We start from the raw sequence: 9,578 nt of genomic DNA, 5'->3' as shown, positions 1-9,578 counted from the left end.
ATGGTGGATTGGTGGACACATGTCATTATACAATTGCCCAAACCCACAGAATGTACAACACCAAGAGGGACCCCTAGTGTAAAATGGACTTTGGGTGATGATGACACGTCAGTGTAAGTTCATCAATTGTAACACATGTACTACTCTGATGGGAGATGCTAATGGCCAGGAAGGGGATACATGTGTGGGGACAGGGAAATCTCTGCATCTTCTGCTCAATGTTGCTGTGAACCTAAAATCACTCTAAAAAAACAAAGTCTTGATAAAAATAAATAACTAAATGGATGATAGTTTAAAAAACAACTAACAAGCTTAATGGCTTAAACCAGCAGAGCCATTTTTTTGGTCACAAATGTGTGGTCTGGGTGGGACTCGACAGGAAGAGTGCATCTCTCTTCACTCTTTCCATGCAAACCCCATGGGCATTTCTGGAGCCAGAGCTTTGGTCTGTGGCTCCAAAACCAAGTCCAGCTAAATGATGGGTACCCTGCTCTACCCAAGCAAACCAAGAGCCACCCCCTCCATGCAGCCTTCCCTGATTCTCCTCTCTGGCAGAATGACCAGCCAATAAGCTCTCTCCCAGAGCTTGTTATCTCATTATGGCTCCTGGCCGGTGGCTTGTTGTGTTGCCCGAATCCACTGAACACCCCTTGAGGCAGGGGGCTGCACTTTCTGCTTTGCTGTCTCCCCAGCTGTGCTGGCCCAGGGACGGGCACACACAGCCTGTTGACTGTTGACTGAGAGTGAGAGAAAAGAGTGGGGGAAACCCAGGGATGCAGCCATAATGCTATTTGAGTTCTCTTTATGAAGAAAAGTTCACATTTTCTTATATTTCATTGGGAATCCCATCCATATACACACAGTAATGTGTGTCCTGCTTGTGTGACGAGCATGCATTTGTGTGAGTGTGTGCCTGTGTGCGAATGTGCATGTGCATCTGTGTGTAAACATGTTTGTGTGACTGTGTGGATATTTACGTGTCTGAGTGCACGTTTGCACCTGTAAGTCTGTGTACACTTGTGTGAGCGTGTGCCTGTGTATTTGTGTGTGTCTATCAGCACATGTATACATGGGCATGAATGTGTGTACGCGCACGTGTGTGTGTGTTGCGCACACAGCCCCCATCCAACCAGCCTGCCACGGGCTGCGGGGCTGGACCGTGATGCTCCTGCCCTCATTGGCGATTCCGCCGGCATCCGCAGGACGCCATCCTGACTTCCTCTCGAGGACGAGGAGCTGAGCAGAGGTCAAGTGACCTGCCCCAGACCCCACAGCAAGCCGGGGCGGCTCGGCGAGGCTCTGATCGCAGGGCTCTCGCTCCCCCTTCGAGGCCGGGCCCCTCTCTGCGGCGTGTTGGCGCCTGGCCCAGGCCCGGCTGCCGCTCTGAGAGCCCCATTGTGGGCCTGAGTGGCTGCGTGCCATCCCCGCGATCCCACAGGTGACGGGTCTGTGCAGAGATGCTGAGGGGCTCCCGAGGGGACAGGAAAGGGGGCTCCTTCATTCTGTGTGGCTAAAGGGGGAAGGAGGGAGAGGGAAGCAAAGCCAAAGGGGAATAATGAAGGCCGAGAAGGACGCACAGGGAGAGCGGAGGGGGCCGGTGAGCAGAGGCGGAAACACACGCACACAGACAGCAGCAGGAAGCGGAGGGCTGGGGACAACGTTGGCTCAGGAAACTTTTTGTTTCTGGCTCTAATTGGTGACCCCACTCAGAGTGGCTGGAAACGGGCACAGATCAAGAGACTTGAGTGCCGGGTGGAAAGCAGGGCGGGCTGAGAGGTGGGGACCGCAGCCAAGAGCGGTTTCCAGTCCTGGCACCAGTGGCTCAGAGCTACTCCTCTGGCAGAGAGGGAGGGCTCGAAACCCTCCCAAACCGTGCTCCCAGCGGGGCTCCCCATGGAAAACCCACCTGCACAGAGGTGCCCCCGGGCTGAGACCCGTCACCCCAGTGTGCCAGCCGGATGCGCTGCATAAGGGCGCTGGAACAGCCCTGGAAACGGAGCCACGTGGAAAAAACAGCATTCACCAGAGCTTTTCTCATAAAAACGACTAGAAGGAATGCTTCTTAATAAGCTAGTTGGGTGGGAAGTAAGACCTCCCAAGGATCGGGTTTAAGTAACAACAGGCACGCAGAGAACTTCCTTCCAGAGCGGAGGTTGCTGGTTAAGGGCAGGCTTTGGTCTTGTTTGTCAGGATGTGCTGGTTCGGGACCAGAGGACGATTACCTGGGACAACAGAAGGGCAAAGACGGCCACCAGTAGGCGTCCCTCACACCTTCCCCCACGCCTCTCCCCCGATCAACAAATATTTTAAGCACATCCGTCTAAAGAAGCACAAATTATTTTCCAGGAAAATTAACCCGAAGCACATATTTCAAAAATGAGCAAATTATAGATAGGAACGGGGCCTCCACATTTGTCTTCCTCCTCTCTTAAGACTCCTTTAAGGGAAAGAAAAAAGGGATGACAATCTCTTAAGACCAAAAGTTAATGCAAGGAAACCAACAATCAAAGGATGAAGATTTCTAAAAAGAAATCTCCAGCACCGGGTGGGTGGAAGCGCATTGAAGAGTCAGCCTGTGCAGGGAAACCGTGGCTCAGAATGCACCGGCTGGGACAGCAGTGAAAGGGGCTGAGCTGCTGGAAGACTCCAAAGGGCCATCAGGCTGAGTGTCGGCAGGCCCAGTGGTGGGCAAGAGAGAAAATAGGGAGGAGTTCAAAATCGATTCCCGCAGCCATGGATCTGTTCACTCCCTGCAGCTCTGCCCCACTCTGAGCACAAAGCGGGTACGCAGCACGTACCCCTGGCTTCTGGGGAAGGGAAGGACAGCAGGACAAAGTATTTCTCTCTAAATTGAGCAAATTTTCCAGGTGTTAGGAGCCAGGACTCCTAAAGTGGGTACTGGCACCAGAACCAAGCCCTCTCTGTCCTGGCATCTGAGGGCACCCAGCCCAAAGGCTCCGTGCCTGCCTCTTCCCTCTAAAGTGAAGCCTCTGATATAATCAGCCCTGCTCCCCTCAAAGGCTCCCCATCCAAACTACACTATTTTTTTTTTTTTTTTTTTTTTTTTTTTTGCGGTATGTGGGCCTCTCACCGCTGTGGCCCCTACCGCTACGGAGCACAGGCTCCGGACGCACAGACTCAGCGGCCATGGCTCACAGGCCCAGCCTCTCCGCGGCATGTGGGAGCCTCCCGGACCGGGACACGAACCCACGTCCCCTGCATCAGCAGGCGGACTCTCAACCACTGCGCCACCAGGGAAGCCCCAACCTACACTATTAACAGCTACAGAGTGCACAGCAAGTACCTAGAAAAATTAATGACTTTCCTCCTTCTTCAAAATCAACAACAGCAAAGGATCACTAGGTATACAGAGAATACAAACTACAAACTACTGGAACAGAAGGACCAAAACAAATGGAAAGAGATGACCCCAGAGAAAATGGACATAATTCAGGAAACTAAAGAAGTCTTTAAAAAAAAACAACTCCAAAATTAGCATCCTCAGAGGGATTTGAGATTATATCCCATCCACAAAGAATAGAATGCCTTAAAAATAGAACAAAGAGGGCTTCCCTGGTGGCGCAGTGGTTGAGAGTCCGCCTGCCGATGCAGGGGACACGGATTCATGCCCCGGTCCGGGAGGATCCCGCATACTGCAGAGCGTCTGGGCCCGTGAACCATGGCTGCTGAGCCTGCACGTCCGGAGCCTGTGCTCCGCAGCGGGAGACGCCACAGCAGTGAGAGGCCCGCGTACCGCAAAAATAAATAAATAAAATAAAATAAAATAAATGACTAAGTAACATTTATAAGAACTGAAAGCACCCATCAAATGCCCATCAAAACAGGTGAGAACAGAGCCACACCAAGTCCTATTATTTGGCAATTTCACAGTATTGGTGATAAAAAGAAGACCCTAATATTTCCATAGAGAAAATAAAATTTCGTATGCAAAGGATTAGGAATCAAAATGTCTTTGGACTTCTCAATAGCAACACCAAAGCTAGAAGAAAAACTGTTTTCAACATGGAATTCTATACTCAGCCAAACTATCAACAAGTGTAAAGGTAGAATAAAGCCATTTCGAAATTTCAAGCTTCAAAACATTCATCTTGGGCTTCCCTGGTGGGGCAGTGGTTGAGAGTCCGCCTGCCGATGCAGGCGACACGGGTTCATGCCCCGGTCCGGGAAGATCCCACGTGCCGCGGAGCGGCTGGGCCCGTGAGCCATGGCCGCTGAGCCTGTGCATCCGGAGCCTGTGCTCCGCAACGGGAGAGGCCACAGCAGTGAGAGGGCTGCGTACGGCAAAAAAAAAAAAAAGTTAATCTTTTTGGCAACTTTTTTTGCAGGAAGCAACCTGAGAGATGCTTTGCTAAAATGGGAGGAGAAGTAAATCAAGAAAGAATAAGATGCAGGATGCAGAAAACATGGGCTCCATCCCAAAAGAAAAGTAGAGAGAATCAGAGGATGGTTAAAGGAGCTCCCAGGATGACCGCTGTCAGCAGGCCTGGGTAGAGGTCATACCATCTTGGAACAGGAGAATGGGGACATCTAGGAGCAATGTCATCAATATGATAAACTGATGGGTTCCTGAACTGTTTGAATATCTTGAGAAGAAACAGGTTTCTGGCAAACTTTTTAAAATGAATTAGTGATTGGTAAATTTTTTTTTAAATAACAAGCAAATGGTTTTTAAAAGAGACTAGTACCAACTCTGGAGGGAAACTCTGTACATGAGATGAAGAGTAACTGTAGCACATGGTGTGTCTGGGCTACAAGTGATACTCACCTGTGATTGGACCACAGAGGGGTGGGGGGATGCTAGGCTCGTGTACAACCATTCTAAATCCTCATCGTTCATAGCCGGAAGTCAAGACGGAATATCTCAGATTGAACAACAATAAGAAATAGCAGTAAAAACATTTAGTTTGAAATGTAGTAATAAAGACCAAACAGCTGAAGAGTTCAAAGTCTTTACCTCCTAGCAATGATGAGGTGAGGGGAGAGATGGGGTCAAATGCTACTGTCTTATTACCAGTTTTACGCAACTATATGATTTTTTTAAAACTATATGATTTTTTTAAAACTATATGATTTTTTTAAAACGATATACCTGTGTACATCTGTACTTGTATACAATGTGTATTTAAGGGAACTATTTATATGTGTAAAATAAAAATTAAATTTTAAGAAATTGAAGGAATACAAACATAAAATGAATGAGGAAGCTTTTCTGAAACTCTCACTGCTGGAGATAACCACTAAGTCATATATATATATATATATATATATATATATATATATATATATATATACACACACATACATATATATATTCCATCATCTTCTTTTCTGGATGCAATCAACCCAAAATAGCACCATATTAAACCATAGTGTGAAAGCTCACTCTTCTCGAAGAGCAGTATCTCTTGGCTGTCTCTGTCGATACATGTGGACAATCTCAAAAACATTATTATGAGGATAATATTAATGACTGCCAAGCAGAGCTCTTTTGAGGATTAAATGCTTATGAGACACTGAATGTGGAATCACTATGTAAATTATAAAGCAAGCTAAGTAGTGTTGGTTATAGCTATAATTATAGTTAAAAATACAGAAAATCTGATCTGAAGCCAGAGTGCTTGATTAAGTGGTGTACTCCATGATCAACAGATACTCTCATGCATCACACCCAGATATCACAGAAATCACGGCGGAAGCTGCTGGTTTCTCAGGAGCACACCTGAATCAGAGCTCGCCGTGCATTATTTAAAACAAGGAGAAACAGCCTAGCAGATGTTCTGGATAATGGCTGTTTGTCAGAGATATTATCTCCTTTGTCTGGGAACATGTACTCATGTTTATAGAAGCCTCTCTTGGGTTCCACATCCTGCACAATGATGGAAATGATGCCTTAAAATGCAGCTGCTGAGGCACATTTTTTCCACTGAGAATCGAGTGTGAGAATCAGTGTTGAGCTGACAAGCCCGCTTGGTCACCCGGCTGTAGTGTCTAGCAGGGCGCGACCCAGCTCTGCTCCTTACTAGCTGTTACCAAACCTCTAAGAACCCCAGTTTCCTAATCCCTAAAATGGTACTAATAAGACTTTCCTCCCAAAATTTTTATGCAGATAAGATATAATATGCATAATGTGCCCAGCGTATCAGAGACGTTTACTAACGTGAACATGTTACTGCTTTGTGCATACTTATGTGGAAGCAATACGAAGAGACAACTTCATTAGCTTTATTTTTCATACATTCTTGTTTTTTTTTTTTTTTTTTTTTTGCGGTACACGGGCCTCTCACTGTTGTGGCCTCTCCCATTGCAGAGCACAGGCTCCGGACGCGCAGGCTCAGCGGCCATGGCTCACGGGCCCAGCCGCTCCGAGGCATGTGGGATCCTCCTGGACCGGGGCACGAACCCGTGTCGCCTGCATCGGCAGGCGGACTCTCAACCACTGCGCCACCAGGGAAGCCCTATTTTTCATACATTCTTAATCTAAGCTAACACAATGAAAAGAGTTCATTTGATCTAAAGCAGCGAAAAGAGTTAGTCCCTAGACCCTCCAAAGGGAATCTGAATTCATCTGATGTTAATTTCCCATGTATACACCTGATGGTACCCAAAGTATGAAGCATGAAGATCATGCACTTTGGTATCCAACCTTGGTTTTAGTCCAGGCTCTGCAAACTTAAAACCAAGAGGCCTTGGGCGAGTTACTTAATGTTTTCACGTTCAATTTCCTCACCTGTAAAATGGGGATAATAATATACACTTCTGTATAGACATCATGAAAGCATACTTTAAAAGGACCTAGCTCAGTACTCGCTTCATTTTACGTGATCCATAAAACTTGTCTATTTTTATCATAAGACCCACGCATCTTAATACCTCTCTCTAACAAGACGTGGGAACATACTCACAGACTAGTAGATGTAAACTTTAAATAGCTGACATGCTTTTATATTCAAAGAATAACACAAGTTTCATGTCAGTATCAAGATGCTGATGCGTTATATTCCACCAGCACAAAAGACTATATGTAACTTTCTTTTAAGGTTTTTATAGGTCTAAAATCAAGAGTTCTGACAGCAAATTGTTTTTATGTTAACTAACCCAAAACAAAAGAAGTAAGAAAGAATAAAGGAAAGAGAAGTTCATAAACCTTAGAATCTAGCCTTGCCTCTGCTCTGATTCACTGAATGACCTTGGACAAGGACAAAGCTTTGTTTCTTTGCTTGGAAAATAAGTGTCCCTCCAACCCGGCTACTAGTCAGCATTTTCCTGGAGGTTGCGGCCAATGCAGTAAGATGAGGGAAAGAAGTTAAAGGTGCAAGCATGCTAAAAGAGGGGTCAGCATTGTGGTTATTTGTAGACGATATGATTATCTCCATAGAACATTTGGGAAGATGTACAGACAGACTATGAGATTTAAAAGAGTTCAGCAAGATTCCCAGGTGCATGATGGACACACACACACACACACACACACAAAATAAACGCGCCTTTCGACCAACAACGACCAGTTAGATATTAGAGTTGGAAAAGACATGATTTTTAAAAATAATAACAAACACAGTACATGGTGCCCAGGAATAAATCTAACAAAAGAGGTGCACAACCTTCATGGGGGAAATTAGAAAATATTGTTAAAGACATGAAATTAGATCGAGAAAAAATGTAGAGAGATGAAACACGTTCGTGTTTGAGAAAACTTGATATTATGACAGTGATTCTTCCCAAAAGTGATCTATAAACTTAACAGAATTTCAATCAATGCCCAAAATAACCAGAGGTGATTTTGCCCCCAAGTGGACAGTGGACAGTGTCTGAAGATATAGTGGGTGGAGACCAGGGATGCTGCTGGTCCTCCAAAGCACAGGACATTCCCCCACAACAAAGAATAACCCGGCCCCAAACGTCCACAGAGCCGAAGAGGAGAAATCCTGGTATAAGAGGAAAGAGTCTGGAATATATAAGAGTAACCTGAGGGACTTCCCTGGTGGCGCAGTGGTTGGGAATCTGCCTGCCAATGCAGAGGACACGGGTTCAAGCCCTGGTCCGGGAGGATCCCGCGTGCAGTGGAGCAGCTAGGCCCATGCGCCACACCGGCTGAGTCTGCGCTCTGGAGCCCGCGAGCCACAGCTGCTGCGCCCACGTGCTAGCACTGGTGAGGCCCACACGCCTAGAGCCCGTGCTCCGCAGCGGGAGCAGCCACTGCAATGAGAAGCCCGCGCACCTCAACGAAGAGTAGCCCCAGCTCACCGCAGCTGGGGAGAGCCCATGTGCAGCAGCGAAGGCCCAATGCAGCCAAAAATAAATAAATTAAATAAATAAATTTTTTTTAAAAAAGAGTAACTTGAAAAAGGAGAATGTGGCAGAAGTGTTGCCTGACCAAATAGCAGGACTTGACATAAAATTTTAGTAATTAAAACCATGTGGAAGTATACAGGAACAGGCACATTTTGAAATGCAGTCAAATAAAAAGCCAAACCCACACATGGATGTGATACGACAGAGATGGTAGGACAAGTTGATGGGGTGAGAAGGATGCACCCCTTAATAAACGTTAGGAAAACAAAATAAAATTTGATTTCTTATTCACACCAAACACAAAAACAAATTTTGGATGGGCATAAGGCCTTTAAAAATCTTAAACTCAGTGGGCTTCCCTGGTGGGGCAGTGGTTGAGAGTCCGCCTGCCGATGCAGGGGACACGGGTTTGTGCCCTGGTCCAGGAAGATCCCACATGCCGCGGAGTGGCTGGGCCCGTGAGCCATGGTCGCTGAGCCTGCGCGTCCGGAGCCTGTGCTCCGCAATGGGAGAGGCCACAGCAGTGAGAGGTCCGCGTACCGCAAAAAAAAAAATCTTAAACTCAGTATAAGTCTCTCCAACCTTGGAGAGAATTTCTTTAAAAGTTTTTTTTTAAAGGTAACTATGTGAACAGATGAATGTGTTACTTAATTTGATTGTGGTAAATATCTCAAATCATCATGTTGTACACTATAAATATATAGAATCTTATTTGTCAATTGTACCTCAGTAAGGCTGATGGAAAAAGTTATTTTAAAACAAAATGCAGATTTAAGGTGAGGGCCTCGGCCATTTTGGTGAGTTACTCAGTTTTCCTGGGTCTCTCCCATGTACACATGTTATTAAACTTTTGTATGATTTTCTCCTGTTCAAAAAAAAGATGCAAAGCAAAAGAGTCATAATTTGATCAATTCAAGGTTTTTAAATCAATGTGTGATGAAAAATAACATAAATATAAAAGACAAGCACAATACATGGAGAAAATGCTAAACACACACACATAAAACTATTCAGAATCTATAACGAACACGTATACACCTGTGAATAAATTTTTTAAAAAAAGAAAGAGGTTAAATTAGTGATCGCTAAAGTTCTCCCTGTCTTAATAGCCAAGAATGAGCACAGCAGGTGCTCTGTATCCACAGGTCCACATCTGCGAATTCAACCAACGGAGGATGGAAAACAAACCCTGAGGGCTGACTGTGCTCCACTATTTTATAAGATATTTGAGCATCCGAGGATTTTGGTATCCGCGAGCGTCCTGG

The sequence above is a fragment of the Leucopleurus acutus genome, assembly GCF_964270905.1.
Source record: "Leucopleurus acutus genome assembly, chromosome: 16".
Classification (NCBI taxonomy): Eukaryota; Metazoa; Chordata; class Mammalia; order Artiodactyla; family Delphinidae; genus Leucopleurus; species Leucopleurus acutus.
The sequence above is the reverse complement of the archived record's forward strand: the minus strand, read 5'-3'. Positions refer to the sequence as shown.